General features: G+C 50.8%; 1 protein-coding gene across 5 annotated transcripts in view; it reads right to left on the reverse strand.

Annotated features, from left to right (window-relative positions):
* The window catches only part of CYRIB (CYFIP related Rac1 interactor B), a 123,719-nt gene extending 103,893 nt beyond the window's left edge, over nucleotides 1-19,826 (reverse strand). For 3 of the 5 annotated variants that reach the window (XM_084748694.1, XM_084748699.1, XM_084748697.1), the window contains exon 1: nucleotides 19,690-19,826. The gene's annotated coding sequence lies outside the window, so the exon portion shown is untranslated. Of the gene's footprint in view, nucleotides 1-19,685 lie in introns of all 5 variants that reach the window. The other 2 variants (XM_084748700.1, XM_084748695.1) reach the window with 2 other exon arrangements.
* Between the last annotated feature and the right edge of the window lie 775 nt (nucleotides 19,827-20,601).

Consider the following 20,601-nt stretch of genomic DNA (forward strand, 5'->3'; position numbering starts at 1 on the left):
CGAATCCCAGAACCCACAGAGTGAGTGGCTCACAACCATCTGTAACTCCAATCCCAGGGGAATCTAACTTCCTCTTCTGGCCTCTGAGGGCACTAGGAATGTATGTAGTGTACATTCATACATGCAGGCAAAACATATTGGGTGCATGCCTTTAATTGGGAGGCAGAGGCAGGCAGATTTCTGAGTTCAAGGCTAGTCTAGTCTAAATAGTAAATTCCAGGACAGTAAGGGTCACAGAGTGAAATCCTGTGCCCAAAATAAACAAAAGAAATCACAAATAAAAGATGTGATGAAATCTGAAGGATGAGTTGACTACAAGAAATGTCGGGCATCTGAGTCAGCCTCACCTTGCCATTCCCTTGGGTATAGAAGCAAGACACCAAGACCGGGTGTCGATTACCCCATCTGTCAGAGCTATGTCATGAGGGCGACATACCCTACCCATTCTGTGAGAAAAGCAGGCGGCAGAGTCAAGGACACCAGGCCTTTCCTTCCACAGCCTAACCTCCCCACATCCAAGATCAGCCAGTCCACCCCAGACAGAAAAGTATGGACCTCCGCAGAGGAGGCTGAGCTCCAGCGCCTCATGCCGCCCACTAGCCCTATGCCCACCTCTCTTTATCACTGTCTGCATCTTCTCTCCAAAACAAATTCAAAGTCGTTTATTGGAAAGCCCTAATGGGAATTATAAACCGAAGACGAGAACGTCAGTGAAGCAAAGGGGAAGAAAGCAGACGGAACCTGAAAGCTGCCGTGACCGAATCTAACTGGGGCCCCGAGCTTCCTTCCTGAAAACCAACGCCAAAAGAGACACAAGTAACAAGAAAGGGAAGGCTCTCCTCTACGGACCCAACATCCATCCCCTGCGGTCCTGAATGATGAAATCGATTCTTCTCTGGGCAGGCATGGCTACAGTGCATGCCCATCCTGGCTGATAGGCCCCTTAAGGCACTCCACCTACCGAGGACACAGTGTCTTCCTCGCCGAAGTGCCTGCACCTGGTTCCAGGTATAGAGCAGCACAGGGTCACCAATGGTGACAGTTTTCAGTGTCCCTCCTTCATACCATTACTAGGCCACAAGTTCTGCAGGTTGCAGGCCTGCCCCCCACCCCCCATCATAGCTCAAGTGAACATTTGCCGTCCAAGTACAACTTCACTGTCCTACCACAAGCCAGAGTGTCAGGGTACCTCCCTCTAACCTTTCACATCACCACAGAGGTAGGATGTTTCTGGAATTTGTGAACCTGACTGCATCACTGTTCTGTGCACGGCCCTCCCAGGAGCAAGCTTGTCCCACCTTCTCCCACTGGCTGGCAGCCACATGCAGGCTCACGAGAATCTGACATAGCTCCCTTACCCTCTGCCCCTGGTAAGTTGTTTGGTCCTGATCTGCCGATGAGCAAGCATTTTCAGGAAAGAGAGAACCCAGGCCAAAGTCAATCAGCATGAAGGACTGTCATTTGCCAGGCTTGTAGGTGTACACTGACCTAAGCTAGGCCAAGGAGTATGAGGAAAAGAAATGTATCCGAAGCCTGGAACTCCTGCAGCCATTTTATCACTATGAGGTGGAAAAGCCTGAAAACGAAGCTCACACAAGGGGGAGGAGCTGAGAACAGAGCAGAGAAATGAACCAGACCCACATCAAAGCAACTCAAGTCTAAATCCTGGCCATGTCCACCGAGTTGCTCTACTCAGTCCGTATTCAGAGTTCCAGCAGGAATACATAATCCCAGAGGAATACAAGCCACTCGGCATGGTGTGAGGGTGAGCAAGAGCCAGCTAGGGCTCATAGTACCTGAAACGCAGCCATACCCACTCCGGTGCAGATGGTCTTTGGATCCTTGGGCACCCCGGTGGCAGTGTAAGCACAAGAAACCAAGCCGTCCAGCAGAGCCACCAGAGTCTGCAGTCCTTGACATGGAAGTAACCATCTTGGCTTCTGCCTTCCTTCCCTGACTCTGCCACTCCCTGCTGGCTCACAGGCTTCCTGAACAAGACCCTTCTCACTGTCCATAGACCCACTCGGTTCACTCCTTCTATTCTGCCACACCCGGCTCAGATGGCAGACCTTGGAGGGTCCCTGTCTGGCTTAGGAATCCTCGGAGGAACCCCGTGACCCCAAATAAGCTCCACTATGGCACCACATGCCTTCCAGCCAGTACCACTGTATGTGAGTGTGCTGTGTAGACAATGACAGCCCCCCACCCCCGGCAACACACACACAAATCCAGAAGCCAGCTCGAGAAACACAATTGAGAACTGAGCAAAAGAGACTGAACATAAGGAAAGTGTGGCTTTGGCCTAGGACGGGAACCACCGCCATGGGCTCAGGACATGATCACCTCCAGGTGGTCCTGTTCAGTGATGACACAGCCTCATAGCCCAGAGGCTGCTGGGGGGTGGGGGTGGGGTGTGTGCTGGTCTATCTCAGCTGCCTGCTGGGAAGCAGCAAGATGTACCCACAGACACCCTGCCTCCAAATACAGGAAGTGTCCATGAGACGCCCCAATGCTCCACACATCAAGTGAGTAAACACAGAGCCATGAGCCCGGGTCACTGCTGACCGGGAAGGAGAGTTAGAGGGAAGCCTCTGTGTGTCTACACCACCCAGAGCCCAGTGTTGACAGAGGAAGCATTTCTCCATCGCTCACCGCAGAGACCAAGCATGGAGCTGAACTTCAAGTAATGGCTATTTCAAAACATCTCAAGCGGTATGAAAAGATCGCTTCCAGAAAGAGCCTCTCCCCTGACCTCCAAGCTATTCAAGGGCGCTACTCTCTGGAGAGCTTAATTGCCATTACCTACAATTCATTCCTTCATCCCTTCATTCATTCATTCACTCATTCATTCATTCATCCATCCATTCATTCCTCCTTTCCTTCATTTTGCTGCAAACGATGAAGGTGTATCAGGCTCCCATGCTGGGAGACCAGGGTTTCAAAGACGAGGTGCCGTGCCCAACCCTCAGCCTTATCGTGGCTGCAGAAGGGATAAGGTGAGGCTGCCTTTGCAAGGATGGTGATTGTAACGGAGGGTGAGCAGTCATCAGCCCAGCTCTCTGCACTCACATCCCAGTGACTTACCTCCTTACCAGTCACCAGCCCCACGACCACGGTCAAGTCAAGGTGGCCATAGGAAACGTAGATGACTGACTGGGTTGGCTAAAATGCCAAGTCCTAGGCAGTCTGTGTGCCCAAGATCAGGGGGTGGGGATGCTCCTGAGGTAGAAGGTATCCCAATATCCAGTCTGGAGTAGACCCTGGTCCTGGCCTCAGCTGGTTCTCAGCAAATGAGCTGCAGTGTGTGTCTGATGCCTCTACAGACATCATACCTACATCATCCTGTATCATACCTACACTGACGCGACACCACACCTTCCTGTTTACTAAAACTACTTTTGTCTCCATCTCTGAGGCGTCTTGCTAAGATTGCTTAAAGCTAGGCCCAGATGGCAGAGCCCTAAGGCTGCTTATACCACTTACTAGACATCCTCCTTAATAACACCTGTTTGTGTCCGTGCCCGCCCCCCACCCCCCAGCGCCTTCCAGCCCTCCTAGGCTACAAGATCCCTACCTCTTTCCTTCCCTCCATCTTTCCTCTGAAGCACCCTGGTTTGAATGGAACACTCACTCATCTGGATGAGACGCTGCTGAGGTATTCCCAGGCCTACTGCAGTGAAGCAGTTACAGCGGGGACACAAGGAGAACCATGGGAATCAGAAACCCAGGCGGGAAAGGCCAGGCGGGCAGACTCTGAAGGTACAGCCTGATGCTCTTGTTTCCTCCCTCCCTCAGTTTACAGAACAGGAAATGTGTCTCAGCTTAAATGACTTGCCCAAGATGTTCCTGTTAGCAAAACACTTGGCTGAGGCTCTGGTCTCAGGCTCCAGATCTGAGCTCAGGCTCCTAGCCAGCCCCAAGGGTCCCTTCGCCCAGGGATCAAAGCAGTTCACCTCCTCTCTGTGATCAATTTTACTGTTGGTGACAAAGTGTACCAGGCACCCTTCCCTGGAATGCTTTTTAATGATAGCTTGCAAATTAAGAAAGAGCATGGTGCTGGGCTTGGTGGCTTACCTGTCATCCTCCAACTGAGACTGAGACTGATCCCTGGAAGCCACACGGTGGAGAGAACCAACCCCCAGTGGTTGCCTTCCCACCTCCACAGGCATGAGCATGCAGACACTACACACACACACACACACACACACACACACACACACACACACACTCACACATACACACACTCACACACACACTCACACACACATATACTCACACATATACACACCCACACTCACACACACAAACACACTCACACATACACAAACACATACACACATATACACATACCCACACACTCACACATACACACACACATACACATATACTCACACATATACACGCACTCACACATACACACACATACACATATACTCACACATATACACGCACTCACACTCACACATATATGCTCATATTGACACACACACACATACACAAACACATACACACATACCCACACACTCACACATACCCACACACATATACACATATACTCAAACATACCCACACACTCACACTCACACATACACACACACATATACACACATACCCACACACTCACACTCACACACACACACACATATACACACATACCCACACACTCACACTCACACACACACACACATATACACACATACCCACACACTCACACTCACACATATACGCTCATACAGACACACACACACACACCATAAATAAATGTCAAAAAAAATTAACTGTGTAGGGGAGATGAAGGGGAAGAAAAAGGTAAAGAAAAAGGGAAAGTACAGGGATCAGAGCTACTGACAGATAACATATGCTTGTATAAAAACTTGGTAAATTGGGCCACTGAGATGGGTCAGCAGGTAAAGGTACTTGTACAAGGCTGGCACTTGAGTTCTAGCCCAGAACCAAGGTGGTAGGAGGTAGAAAAAAAAGAATCGACTCCACAAAATGGTCCTCCATCTTCCATGTGTGCCTCCCCACACACATCTTTTTACATAGACGTATACATACACACATACTAGAATAAAATAAAAATTTAAACTTGCCAGGTGATGGTGGCACAGGCCTTAGATCCCAACACTCAAGAAACAGAGGCAGGCAGATCTCTGAATCTGAGGCCAGCCTGGTCTACAGAGGGAGTTCCAGAACAACCAGGGCTACACAGAGAAACCTTGTCTCAATAAATAAAAAAAACAAACAAATTTAAAAATTAATATTGATGAACAAATGGACAGAGTCAGGAACCTGCCAAGTGAGTTAATTACTCACGATGTGGCTTCAGCTGACACAGGCACATCGCCTGTGGAGAAGGCACATCCTTCACTCCAGGCCACTGGAACTCCCACTGAGGGTGGGGCTATTGTCATGTCTCCCCTGCTGTCAGGAGTCACCCAAGAAGAGAAATGGTGCCAACCCCCTTTTTGGCTGCAGCAGCCTTCCTAATTAAAGTTGGAGATGTGTGTTTATTCAGGGTTGATAAACACAGACCACACCAAAAAAAAAAAAAGTGTTTAAGAGAAAGCAGATGAAATGCAGGGCAGAACTAGCTAATAAAATCAGGAGATGCTATGAATTCTTTTTTTTTTTTTTTTACTCGTGACCGCATAACTTGCAAGAGGCCGAGGCCCAGAAGTGTATGCAGTGCCTTGTTGCCAGGGTAGATGTAAACCATCACTTCCCTGAAAATTAATTGCTGCCTGGCAGGAGATGAGTACAAAGTTCCTCCGTTCTGGGCCAGGAGAATAATACAGCCAATGTGGCTTCCTTCTCCTGCCTGCCTGCCACCAGGTGGTCCCAGCATGCCGAGGCAGCATTTCGAACTCCTATAGATCTGCCTAGGGAGGACGAACCCTCGCTAGAACCCTCAAAGGTGAAGTCAATGAAATAGTAGCTGAGAACACCTCATCTCAGTCTCCCAAAAGTGTCCCCCATCCTAGGTACCAGCTGTGGTCCTTCACAGAGAGAACTGCCTCGCATGCCCTGGGTTTTTCCTTACTCCACGCTGGGGCAGCATGCAGCACCACTGTTGTGAAACATGTGAATGTGGCCTACACTGGTATGAATGGGCAAGATGTCTGGGAGCCAGGAGGCTGAAGGATTCCCCCCAAGGACAGGAATGGCTTCCCAGACATCAAAGGAAGCCTTGGAAGGGGGTGGCGCCCAGGGCCGGCCTTAGTGAAACCGTAATGAACAAGTTTCCACAAATAAAGACAACAAGAAGAGGGCAAGCAGAAGGCCCAGAAAACAATCAATGCCTTTGATTAAGCAATGATGAAATTCCCCATCACGGCTTTCATCCTGCTCCCGAGGGCTTTCCTTGGCTCTGCAATGTTTTCAAAGAAAACCATCTTGAATATACATTTCTTCCCAAGCCACTGAACACAGGGCTTGGCACTGCTGCTCCCTCCCAGCCCCAGGCCAGGCAGCAGTGTCCCAGATGGCCTCTCGCGTCAGACAATAGCCACCCCAAAATGCTCAGCGAGCCATGCTTCTTCTTTTCTATACAAGACTGTCTTTCTCATAAGTGCAACCACTGGGCCAACTCGGCCACGTCCATCCCCCGCCCCACCCCCACCCCCACCCCATATATACTTCGAGGAACTTTCCGGCAATTGTCTGGAATTTAATTCTACAACCAAGTATCTCCCTGTTCATAGCAACCTGGCTTGTAGTCAAGGAACTACTGAAGGACTGCTGCATCAGAGCGAGCAAGGCCCACCTGCAACTCACCAAATGCCATCCTTCTCTGCGCGCACCTGCTGTCCTGTGTGAAAATGCAGTTCCCAGCACTGACCTTCAGTGTCAGTCCGAACTACCCCTTCCTTTAAGCTCTCCTCCCCAAAGCCTCCAGGTAGTCTAAAATGAATACCATGACAAAAACAACTTGAAGGACTGTTTAATGTGGCTTGAGGTTTAGGTGTTCAGTCCATCACGACAGTCAGGGAAGTCATCACAGCAAGGGCATGAGGCTGCTTACCGTGCATGTACAGCCAGAGATGGGTGACAATGGCTTGCGCTAGCTAGCTTGCTTCTTCTTACGCTGTCATTCCCCAAGCCTAGGGGATGCCGCTGCCTACTTTTCGCAGAGGGCTTCCCACTTCACTTAGCCTAACTGAGATAGTCTCTCAGGTGTGGCCCCAGGTTTGTTTCCTAGGCGACACTGGATCCTGCCAAGTTAATAATCAGCAGGAAGCATGACAGCAGGTATAGTAGCACATATGTCATCTCATAGAATCACAAGTTCGAGTTCACCCTTAGCTACACAGTGAATTTTGTAAAGCCAACATGGAATGTGTAAGACCTGAGGAGGAGGAGGAGGAGGAGGAGGAGGAGGAGGAGGAGGAGGAGAACAAGGAGGAGGAGGACGAGGAGGAGGAGTACGAGGAGGACAAGGAGGAGGAGGTGGAGGAGGAGGAGGTGGAGGAGGAGGACAACGAGGACGGGGAGGACGAGGAGGACAAGGAGGAGGAGGAGGAGGAGGTGGACGAGGAGGAGGTGGAGGAGGAGGAGGTGGAGGTGGACGAGGAGGAGGTGGAGGAGGTGGAGGAGGAGGTAGAGGAGGAGGAGATCTACACAGACTATAAAGTGCATTGCTCTGTTTTAAATTGCTTACCAGTTTAGTGCTTTACATGTCTGCAGCAATGTGTCCAGGAGTCTGAGACCATCTGAAGGTAACACCTGTCTCCTGTGATTCATAACTGTTATCCTTGCCTCTAACTCAAGCTTGAGCACAGCTGACACTTCATACTTGCTTGTGAACACGGAAAAAACACAGAACATGGAGTGCAGGCTCACCCCCACTGCACGGGCTGACCCTACCCACAACCCCAGGCTATGTATCACTCCTAAGATCTAAGAAAGGAGAGGGACAAGGGGACATGGGAGCTTCCACCATAAGATGTACTTCCTTCTGAATGTCTCATACTGTCCTAGAAGAATTTCCAGGCCCCAAATGTGACACTACACAGAGCCCACCCCAAGGACCAGGCCTCCACTTTACTTGAGTCTCGGTACTCAGAGCACTTCACAGAGTTTATTCTACATTCTTATGGAGGGTGGGGAGCAGGGGCCAGGAGCGGCTAGCAGAGGGCAGAAGAGTCCATTCATCGAGGAGATATGTCTGCTTCAGCCCCGCCCCACCTCAACGTTCGGGCTCAATGAACAATACGGCTCCCTGTGGCTTCTGAGACCTTTGGCGGAAACCCAGTGTCACAGAGATAAAATGCTCAAACACGCCAGGAACAGGGAAGGGATGCGGGAGGGCACACAGCCACCATGAGTACACCGCCTTCCACGGGGCTTGAGAGGGAAGGGACGAAAGCCCCTGCCTCCTTAAATGCTCTTCCTATTAAACTGGCTTTACTGTTAACCTTCCAATTCTTCCACCTCAAGCTCACATGTATGGATCTCGACAAGAGCCGGGGTTCCGGAGGTCGTTCCCCACTCTGGTGCAGATCAGCCATTCAGCTTCTAACAGGTCTTTCAACCTCTCTGAGTTTTGACTTTCTAAAAAGCTTGCCCCAAGTTCTGCTGCAGCATGGCCTCCTGTGAACTGACCTGCAGTCTTGAGCTCAGCAGTGTTTACTACAGTGGGGCCAAAACTAAGCACAAACTCTGGATGTGAGGTACTCTGTGACGCTTAATTTTCAGCCCCTTTAGACTCTTGGCTCCTTTCTTTCTGGTTTTCTTTTTCTTTCTTTCTTTCTTTCTTTCTTTCTTTCTTTCTTTTTTTTTTTTTTTAAGATTCAGGACTTAGTGCTTGGTCACCGCTGAGGAGAAAGAACCCAGGTCAAGACGCTCATTTTAAATTCGGCGCTGACAACACTCAGCTCAACTCAAACCTGACATACCGCACTCTTCAGGCACATCTATTCATAGCCGCCTGTTCCTAGAGCGAGCTCTCAATTATTCACACGAGTCCCCCATGTGTGAGACCTGTGTGGTGGTGAGGACACCGAAAGAACGGCACACAAAGACCACCCCCTGTGATAGCCACAGCAGCCACACCCGTGATGGGCAAGGCAACAGCACCCTTGCATATGGTTGGAGGTGGGAGAGGATGGTAACCAAGGGCCTCCCGTGGGGAACACACGCACTCCACTTCGTCCTCCTCCAGAGACGACGCACAGAACCAGCAAGCCAGCAAGTGATAGCGCGCATGCGCAGCACGCAGCAGAGCCGAGACTCAGCACCCTTAAGAGATGGAGAGACTCAACCGATCGTTAAGCCCATCTTGGTTTTGCCTTTGCTTCACAGGCTTCACAGGACGAAGCCACGGAGCAAACGCTCCACAGCAGATGGGCAGCCAGCAGGGGTTTGCTGAGCTCATGGAATGCTGCAGTCGGGTTTGGGTAGGGATGCAGTGAGCTGCGGAGTGCCCGCCATGTGCTCTGTCATCCAAGTTTTCCTTCCATCTTTTTCCTTGACGAAAGAGGACCTTGCCTGACTCAGCTCGGGGAGTCCTGGGAAAGCAAGCATTTCCTTATTCATCTCAACACAGCAAGAGAAGCAAGGGACGTGTCACTTCCTCTCCAAGGTCCTGACAAGGCCAGGAGGAGAGACCAGCAAGCAGTGACAGAACACCTGGAGAAAGCCACTTAAGGGAGGAGGGGATTATTCTGGCTCACAGTTTTTTTGTTTTTTGTTTTTTTGTTTTTGGTTTGGTTTGGTTTGGTTTTTCAAGACAGGATTTCTCTGTGTAGCCTTGACTGCACACTTTGTAGACTAGACTGACCTTGAACTCACAGAGATCCGCCTGCCTCTGCCTCCCAAGTGCTGGGATCACAGGCCTGCGCCACACCAGGCTTGGCTCACAGTTTGACAGTTCAGTACAGGGAAGGAGGGTGGGAGCGGGAGGCAGCTGGTTACATTGTGCCCAGTCAGGAAGTACAGAAGTGAATGTTGATGCTGAGCTTGCTTTCTCCTTTCCTCTTTATTTGGTCCAGGATCTCGGCCTATGGGATAGTGCCATCCACACTGGTGGGGAGGCCTTCCCTCTTCCATGGAGATGGCCTCAGGGACATGCCCAGAGCCCTGTTTCCCAGGTGACTTCAAGTGCAATCTCGTTGCCAGTACTGACCATCCACGGGCGAAACAGGGATTCTTCTGGACATGGGATAACTAAACATCTACTTTAGGTCGTAACACAGGTGCCCTACCCTCAAAACACACACATGTAAATACAATAAATCTACGGGCAGAGATGTAGCTTGGTGGTAGAGCACTTACCTAGCATGTTCAAGACCCTATCTAGACAGGGAAAACAAACAAACCAACAAACCTATGTGTCCTACCCCACAGTATGATCCCAGCACTGACTGAGGAGGCTCAGTCAGAAGGATGGAGCTCAAGGTCAGCTACATGGTGAATTCTAGGCCAGCCTGGAATACACAGGGAGTCTCAAAATCAATAAGGGAGGAGGGAACTAAGGGAGGTGGGCAGGGAAAGGACAAAAGGGAGAGAGGGAGGGAAGATTTCAGGGAGATGAGATAAATATTTTAAAAAATACCAGTTTGAATTGTCCCCCCAAAGCAGAGATGTAATTTGTACATTCATTCATCAGGCATCAATTAGGCACCTAGAGCCTTGGCTGTTCTGGACCCTTCCTTTAAAAACGTGTCTCACCCAACAAACACAAGGCCCCATGTCCAGTCCTCAACATGGAAAAGCAGGGGAAAAAAAATGGCCGATGCATTTTAAAATCAGATTCCCTCTGAGACACAGGCGGAGATGACAAGTGGGCTGCACGACAAACACAGAACTCTGAGGAGATGGTATTTTAAACACCATGGAGTGTCTGGGAATTTGCAATTCCACAGTCGGGCACAGAATGGCCCCTGTGGCTGCACCTTCAGCTGTCTCCTCCTTCTGGGCTACTCAGAAAGGCATACATATTGTCCTTGGCTGGTGCCACAGTTTGTGCAGGAACCCTGGGCCCAGATTGCCCATCATAATGTTCTTCTTATAGGTTTCTAGGACCCTCTGGATCCTTCTATTTCCTCATTCAGAGGAAGGACAGCAGGCTACCAAGAAGAGACTTAATACCCTATGAGCATATACAGGGGGAGGAGGCCCCCCTCAGTCACAGTCATAGGGGAGGGGAGTAAGGGAAAAATGGGAGGGAGGGAGGAATGGGAGGATACAAGGGATGGGCTAACAATTGAGATGTAATATGAATAAATTAATAAAATACATTTGAAAAAAAAAAAAGAAAGTCATATGTGCACATCCCCGCGCATTCCAGAGCACAGAGTCCTGGTACCAGAGAGGCCCCTGAAGGCCTGAGGTCACCGATCTTTCCTGCCAGCCAACTAAGGTCCTCTTGGCACTTACAGATAACACGCAGACAGAAAGCCCTCTGCTACTGATTGTCAGTAGCTGTCACTCATTCTTGTCAGAAAACAGTTTTTACATGATTTTAAGACTATTACTGAACTGGGTACCTCTAGCTTCCCTCAATCCTACCGGCTGCTCACTGGGAAGAAGCAAAGGGATTCTAGAAAAGTCTCTCACGAAGTAGAAACGCTGGTGACTTCTGTGTAGATCTAGGGGAGGCTGGCCCAGGGTGGCAATCATTCAAAACAGACCAGCTGTCTGCTGAGACTGTCACCAGACCCCAATAGCGCCTGAGGTCTATTAACCAGTTGGCTGCTGGGCCAGGGAGGAAAGGTGCTTACCGCCAAGCCTGACAACCTGAGTTCAAGCCCCAGGTCACACATGGAGGAAGAAGGCCAGCTCCGTGGAGGTGCCTTGGGCGTCTACGTTTGTGCTGTAGCACACACATGCTGACACGCAATTGCATAAAGTAAATAAAAATAAACAAATAAAGGCGGTAAGTTTTGACCAAACTGGCTGGCTGTGTCTCAGTTATTAAGTGATCTAAATTTGGTTTTCTTCCTTTACCCTGGAAATGGAAAAGTGCTGGGATTTGAAAGGAGGAAAGGAGAGAGGAGTGGGGGAGGGGGGAGGAGGAGAAGAGAAAAGGAGAACAGGATGTAATCACATGACAGAAAATATGCAAAAAGACAGAAACTCATTTGGATTCTTAGGCCCCACCACACCTACTGACACCACTTCTTGTGTATTTCCCTCAGGCTTTTCTCTACCACACACTGACTGCTTTTCCAGCTCTGCTCACCTCTGTGGCCCTGACTCCCAGTAGCCGGATGTCCGTTTCAACCCTGTGGCTACAAGTGACAAGAGCCTGGCCCTGTCAAGCACTAGGTCATCTCCATCCAAGTGGTACAGCTGCGCTCACGATCTCCAGGCAACAAACATTCTTCGCATATTTCCTACTGTGTGCTTAGGAGAGGTTTCCAAAAGTGAGTCAGCCAGACCAAAGGTTATAAAGATGGTTAGCTCCTCACATCAATCCCCACAGTACCCACTGTGCGTCAGAAGAGTAGAGCCTTCCTGTGGCGACCCTTTTCACAGCACTGGGGGCTTTCTCGACCGATCAACTTGAGTGATCCTAAGCTGCTCCCCAGCTCTCCCTTCCCTCCTGAGAGATCCACACAACCTTGAAGAAAACTCCAGAAGATGGAATCAAGCAGACAGTCTCCCTCAAAGCCATGTAAGGAGGGAAAGGGGATACAAAAGACCAGGCTCCTCGTTTTGTTGAAACTGCCCAATGTCTTAAGCCAAAGATGAGCTTACGCTGGGAGAGAGAAGCTTTCAGGCCACATTCCCCATTGAGAGGGCTGGGATCATTTGATGCCACATGCACCACGGTATCCCTTGGTCCTTCTGAGGGGAGGTCAGGTGGCAAGCCAGAAGCTTCCTTCCTTCCCTCATTACGCACTGCACATCTGAGAAGCTGCCGGAGCAAAGCATAGTCCTACTGGGAGAGGGACCTTGGGGACCAAGTGTAAGTGTCCTTGTGCCATCACTTTCAGATCAACTCCAAGAAGGGGAAGAGGATAACTCCACAAACTCACTGTGTAACACAGAGCCCTTTTCACTCAAAAACATGAACCTGAGCCTTGTCCAATCCAAAGAGTTTACTCCTCTTGTCCCCTATGTTCCAAACCAGATAGCCAGAACCCCAAAAGCCTTCCTGAAGGGCCGTCAGACTCCAGCCCTGGGGTGACAAGTGACAGACACACCAAACCTGCACAACCCACCCTGGGTGCCAGCATATGCCCTCAGTGTGTCACAACGGATAAAGCTTGCTCACCTAAGCCAGATTCAAATGCACTCAGACTATTTTTTTTTAATTCTTTCTATTCATTTAAAAAACCTTGCGGGGGGGGGGGGTGGACTGTGATATGGCTCAGCTGGCCGACTTTAGGCCTAACACACCCAAAACTCTGAGTTCCACCACCCAAGAAACTGAGCATGGCTGAACAGGGCCTGGAATCCTAGCACTCGCAGGGTGCAGGCAGGGGCATCACCAGTTCAAGGTCATCCTCACTACACAGTGAATTGGAGGCTAGCCTGGGCTACATGAGACTCTGCTATAGAAAAACAGGGCATGTTGATTTAGATCAGTGGTACAATGCTTACCCAGAAGAGTCCTGAGTTCAATACACAACACCAGAAAAGAAAGAAAGGAAGAAAGAAAGAAAGAAAGAAAGAAAGAAAGAATAAATTTGGACTGTGACTGCATACAGTGGTAGGTTATTTACATAAATAACATTCCTGCAGCCCTGGGTTCCATGTCCAGCACCTCAAAACAAAGAAGTAAATATGAACAAATACAATTGAAACTGTAAATAATGTAATATTTACAAGAATAATATATTCTTGTGCTGTATGACATACTCATTTATATTTTCTTATTCACACTTGGTGCTGCTGCTGCTGTGTGTGTGTGTGTGTGTGTGTGTGTGTGTGTGTGTGTGTGTGTATCTGTGTGTCTATGTGCATCTCTCTTTGTGTATGTGTCTATGTGGACAGAGGACAACACCAGGTATTCCTCCTCCTAAACCAGGCCCACAGTGCTGTGGTGATGGGTGTGCACCAGGCCACATCCAGCTTTTCACGCGGGTGCTGGGATTCAAACTCAACAGTGTCCTTTCTTCCTCACTGAACCCTTTCCTGGGTCCCAGGTGCTGTCCTTGAGTATACCCCGTCTGCTACCACTCAATCCATACATTTGAGTATTATCTTCTCTACATAGTGTTCTGGACTCAGCCCCGTGTGTGCAGCACCGTCCTTTCGGGTAGGGCTAGGTCAGAAATCCCGGTGAAGTTTCGCCTGCTGGGCTGACTTCCACTTTTCAGTGGTGAAGATGTGACTCTCATTAGTCAGGTCTCTTCTTTGGCATTCTGTGCATCGAGCAAGGACTGCCAGTCAGAGACTATTATAAAACCAGCCTGTCTCAAATGACAACAGGAAACCAGCACTCCAGGCCGATGGGCACCCACAAGACCTAGTAACTCCATACCCCACATCCCCAGGACAGTCTAGTCAAGAGGCCTAGTTCTCCCTGTAGCCATGCGCTGGCTGCATGGCCCTTGGCAGGGCTTAGCCTGCCCTCATGACTTCCAGGCTTGCTTATGACACTGGGAAACTCACACCATCTTTCTGGGCCATGGTTGCATGACTGAGCAGGTACCACTCTGGAGGAGAACGAGAACTAGAGAGTTAGTCCCACCAAGAGGACGGGACACTGACCTCAATTCGGGTTCAGTCAGGCCCCAGCATCAGTCCCCTTCCAAGGGGAGGTACTTCCTCTTTCACTGTCTGGCCCATGGCTCAGGACTTACTCATCCTCCTTCCTCTGTGGGCCATGACCTGAGAAGGGCTGGGGAAGACAACATGGTGACCGTCAGGGTTTTTCCTATCTCACACCAACTTAAATAAAAAAAAAAAGATAACTGTGGAATGACACACACAAACATACACACACGCACACACTCACGCACAGTCACATCACTCAAGGAGTTTTATTCGTATGGTCAGTTTCTCACCTTTACCAAAAATTTCTGCACATAGATTAGGCCTGCAATAAGGAACCCGGAGCTGGAAAGTCACTCACAGCCATATGCCATTCTCAGGCCAGCTTTCCCCCGGGATGCTGGGGGAAAACCCTCCCAGGATAGCCTCTGCTCCTAGTGGGACCACGCCATACTTTATGAATTGCATTCACGGGTCCCTGGAAAGAGGTGAGAGAGAAGTGGGCCCCAAAGTCAACATGGAATGTTTGAGTTCCCGCTCTCCTTACTAGCCTCTATGTTTTCTCAACCACACTGTAATAGCAACTACCATCTGCCTCACCAAGAGAGTAGAAGATAGGCTACGGCACCACTGGCTCCTTCCTAAGACGCTTACTTCCCCTGCAGAGCATCCAATGCTCTGGAAAGCCACCTCAACAGCCTAAGAACATCACAGTCACAGCCATCTCTGCTCCACAAGAAGAACCTGGCTTTCTGTCTGTCCCTGAGAAAGGGGACATTCCCCGAGCAGCTACACAGGGGTTACGCTACAATGCTTTCAGAGGTGCACGCATCCCAAGGAAGCAGAGACATCAGCCCAGCTTTCTCAAGCACCCTTCTGCTTCACTGCAGTGATGTGACCTGCCCAAGGCCACACGTCACGGTGGCATCAAGGGATGAGTTACTTCAAAACCCTTTTGAGTCTCAGGGATGCCCAGGCATCAGCGCTCACACACTAGCTCTGTTAGCTGGCACTGGTCCTTACATGGGCTGGTTCACAGTAGCTGTCCACTCGGCCCCTCACAGGTCCCTCATCCACATTGCAACACGCGCTTCCCTGACTCCTGCTGTGAAAGGGAGCCTTTCTGAACACAATTCCTGTTTTTCTTTAATAAGCCCTGCAATCCCTTTAACAGTTTCAGATTATCTTAAACATTATAAAAATCACTCTCAGCCACATTTCTTCCAGCAGACTTCATCCACTTCGATTATTTATATATTTGCGAACGCTATTCGCGGAGCAGATGGCAGCTAGTAAGCCTTCCACAAGTGGGGGTGGGGGGAATGAATGGGACAGAATGTAAACTGGATGACTCGTCCATTTAGTCTTCCCAACAAGCTCTGATGAGCATCTCCCATTCAGTGGAAGCCCATACAACAGCCGGTCAACAATTGGACTAAAATAGCACCCTTGGACTCACAGTGCTTGCAGGCTCCAGATCTCTTCCAGGAATAGCCTGCCAGTCCAGAGCTGCTTCCCAAGCAGAGCTGGGGTGAGGAGGTACGGAGCCCAGGATGGTAGCGTCAGGTGAGGACAGAAACAGCCTCACAGAGGGGAAGCAACAGACATTTACTGAGCACCTACTGTGTGCAACTCTCTGTCGCATCAGCCTCTGTCTCGACCCCTGCACCGCCTCCAGACAGCCAGTGTCACCCCGCCATGTTACAGAGGCACAAAGAGAGAGGCAGGACTTGCCTAAGGTGACGGCAGGCAACCGGCAGGCAATGTGGGCAATCTGTGCCCCGAAACCCACACCCTCAGTGCCTCTGAGAAATAGAAAAGGTGGCAGGAGAGGTGCTAACTGTCCTTCATCTGTATCCTTGACTACATAATCATCTTTCAACCCGAGGCCATCCAGCCTCTAGGACTGTCTGAAGCCTGAATTCTAACCTTCCACTAAAACAATTTAAGTTGGATCCACTTGAGATGCAGGGGAAGTCAAGTCTTGGCCAAAAACAGGAAGAAGATACAAAGCACATGGCTGGCGAGGAGATGGGCTGAGAGAGAACCAGTGGGGGAGGGGTGGGGGGAAGGGGGAGGGGAGCAGGAACTGGCAAGCCTCTGTACCTGGAGCTGTGGATACACAAGACACAAGAGCACACACAGGCTTCAGCAACCTATAGAAAACAAGCCTCTTAGGGAAGTTATTAGTCCTCCCTCCCTGGCTCCTCCCACTTTCTCTCTGCAAGCTTCACTGCAGTTAAAACAGAGAGGGGCGCCTGCACTAGTTTTATCTCGGGGCTTCCATCACATCCCTGTGATGCAGGTACAAGTCCGTAGCTCATCTGCCCATTTTACAGGTGAGAACACTGCGCAGAACCTTGGACATGGAGAGAAATGGGTTTAAATGCGGATCCTACTGTCTTATGGGTACCCTTTGCAATGGGCACGGGCTGGAACTATTTCACCTGTTTGCAGACAGGGAAAGAGGGCTTCGAGGTGATACTGACATAAGACTACATGCTGACCACACAAATAAACTGATGGTAGGGGTGTTTGTTTGTTTGTTTGTTTTAGACAGGGGCTTACCACATAGCATAGGCTGGTCTTGAACCAGCGATCTTCCTGCCTCAACATCCCCAGTGTTACAATTACAGGTAGGCACCATCATGCCCAGCCCACATAACAATTTTAAGTCTACACAGGACAGCCTCAGATGGGTTTGTTAAAGATAGCCAAGTCCCATCCCATCCCACCAAAGTCCTAGAATGATGGCAGAGGTGTGGACGTGAGGCCGCACTCTCTTGTCAACAGTGTCTCTCAGGAGTCCTTTCTGTGAACCCATCTTGGGATTCTTATGTAAGGCCTGCCAGGGACTAAAATCCATGACTTTACTCCAGAAAGAACCACCAGGGGACAACATCAAGGTCACTTACAGGCCAAATGTTGACCTTGAGAGGGGAAACCATCACTTTTTTTATTCGTACCTCGCTCCTGGAATAAGCCAGGCAGCCTGCCAGTTGTCAGGAGACACAGGCATCACACAGGGCTATCAGAACCCCATGCTCATTTTGCAGCCCTTCAGGGTTTAGCTGAAGACCCTGCATCTGCCTCTCCTGGGCTGAGAGCCCTGAGGAGTCCTGGCTTCACTCCAAGTCTGAGTGAAATGAAAACAGTCTCTCTTGCCACCCAGGTGACCGTGGGCACCATGTGAGTTAACAAGGGGACAGTGACTGCCGCAGTATTACTATGTGGAGGAACCTGCCTGCCTCTTTAAATGAATGGGAGTGAGCTGGGCATGGCAGCACACTCCTGTGGTCTCAGCTCTCATGCGAGAGAGGCTGGAGCATTCACCACAAGTTCTGGGCCAGCCTGTGCTACATACCATGAGATCCTGTCTCAAAAAAAAAAAAAGTCAAAAATAAACAAAATAAGACACAGTAGGTGAAACGTCACTACCTCCAAAGTATTCAGAGATGTTCACAGAAGGCTTTGGGTATGAAAAAAAGGCAGGGATGACTGTCAGAGAAAGCAACATTTCTTTAAAATTTCCCAAAGTGCACAAATACATCTTAAGCCTTTATCCAAAAGCCATTTCTATGTATCTCTCTCTAATACCCTTCAACCAACACTCTCTCTCTCTCTCTCTCTCTCTCTCTCTCTCTCTCTCTCTCTCTCTCTCTCTCTCTTTCCACAGCATACTTATTACAAAGTGCCTTCCAGGAAGGAAGCCTAGCCAGTTGACCAGTTGACCCGTTCTGTGTGCCTCACGACAGGAGAAAACCCACCTCTCCCCAGTCTCCTCCCCAGTTAAGTGGAGCCCAGGCCCTGGGAAATCATCCTAGCTGGCAACCCTGCCAGCCACCTCCGCTGTCATCTGGCCACAGCGAAGGGAGGGTGGGATGCTTCCTTTTTATGTACAGGGAATACAACCCTCCAAGAATAGGAAGTGCCTCAAAATTAGAGTGGAAGCTTCTTCACAAGGAGTCACTATTTCCTCCGGGGTTCAGTGGTAGCAAAATATGGCTCTGGTGATTATGGGATGGAAGTTAAGGGCAAAGAAGGCAAAAATGAGGAAGCATGCGAGCTCACTTCTCAAAATTTACCATCCACCAATTCATTTCACAAGTACCTATGGGAAGCCTCCTTGTGCTCCCGCATGTGTCTTAGGGGATGGAGACGGTAAAGCGAAGGTGACATTCCCAGCCTGTACTCAAGGCCAGAAACCTAGTCTCATTTACTGCAGACCTTAACTCAAAGCAGCCCATTTTACAGACAAGGAGCCTAAGACCCAGAGAAGGTGGACAACTCGCCCAAGGTCACAAAGCTAGTGAGTGGCAGGACTGGGGAATTAGACAGAGGTGCATAATCCACGTGACTCTCCCTGCTGCGCCACCTTCACACCGAAGCCCTCCCCCCACCCCACCATTTCTAGCGGCAGGGTGGGGATCAGAGACAACCCCCTAGGGCTCCATAGGCAAAGGAAGTCCATGTTCCTCTTTCCTCCCACCCCAGACACAAGACCCACACTCAGAGGACACATGGGTTCCTTCCAGACCTACTGTGTGTGCACGCATCCACCCCCACCCCCACCCCGCCCCGGAAAGCCCTGCTGGCTGCAAAAGCCTATCCACCTCTGAACACTGATCTACCACTAAAAAAAAAAAAAGATGATGGTGATGATGATGAAGAAGAAAACATAACGGGCTAAGAGGAAGTGCAGTTTAAACGCCGGCGGGGGTCGGCGCAGGAGGAAGTAGGGCCAGTGCAAGTCTATTCGCCCTCTTGGTTCCTCAATTCGGCCGCCTGGCCTGGGGGTGGGAGGGTGGGAAGCGATGAAGTTAGCGGGAGGGCAGCACAGCGCACGGGTCAGGCCCTGCAACGCTCACCTGGACTGCAAGAGGGGTGTGCCCGGAGACAGCCACTCGGACCCCGCGCCCCAGCCTCGGGGTGCACAGCACCCTAGGCGCTGCCTCCCTCCCTGCAGCCGGGTGAAGTAGGGCGGCGACGCCGCAGCGAGCTCCCTGCGGGCCCAGCACGTACCTGGTGGCCCGACGGGCGAGCTGGCTGGCGGTGGGAGCCTGCGGTCCACACACGCCGCTTCCGGGTCGGCGGCTCGCGCGTCCCCGCCGCAGGTTCGCGAGCGGCCCCGCCGCGGCGGCAGCAGCAGCAACAGCAGCAGCAGCAACAGCAGCAGCGCCCCTGCCCCGGCACGGCCAGAAATCGCTATAAAAGGAAGAGGCGGTGAGGAGGAAGAGGAAGCGCTGTTTACCTTCGCAGCCCAGCCCGGCGCCGCACAAAAGGAGGACGCGGCGACGCGCCGCCCCCCGCGCCCCGGCCCCGCCGCACCACGGGCCCCGCGTCACCGCGCCCGGGACCGCCCCGCGCCGCCCCCGCCCCAGCCCGCCGGGTGACCTTGGGCGAGTCCCAGGCACTTAGACTCGACCCCCAGGATGCCAGGCACCCGCGGCCCCTCTCTCACCTGGGATGAGGCGGTCCAGATGCTCCTGGCTCGGACCCTGCCACCTGCCTGGCTGCTCCTGGACCGCGGGAGGCAGGCGAAATCTCTGCCAGGCAGAAACACCCACAGAGTCCAGTGGTGCAAGCCCACAGGGACCGATAAAGCAGAGGCGGGGGGGGGGGGGGGGGGCGTCTGAGGTACCCACATGGTCTTGTAATTTAGTGAGGGGAAACTCTCCCCCCGCCCCCTTGCTATGATTCCCATTTCGGTTTGTGAAACCCTGGCTTTCCGCCTGTCTAGGACATGATTAAGGGGCATCTTCTTTGCTCTCCTTTACTCCACTTCCTTCCAAGCCCAAGTCATCGTTATCTTGATAATCAACCAGGTTTTTCGGGAATATTTAGTATTCTGTCTAATCTTTTTCCTGCCCTCTAAGATGACATCAAAAGGGTTATACCCACAGCTTTCATCTCTCCAGCTATGCTGGGTGTTTT

Source organism: Acomys minous, assembly GCF_964271855.1.
Source record: "Acomys minous genome assembly, chromosome: 12".
In the NCBI taxonomy this organism is placed as follows: Eukaryota; Metazoa; Chordata; class Mammalia; order Rodentia; family Muridae; genus Acomys; species Acomys minous.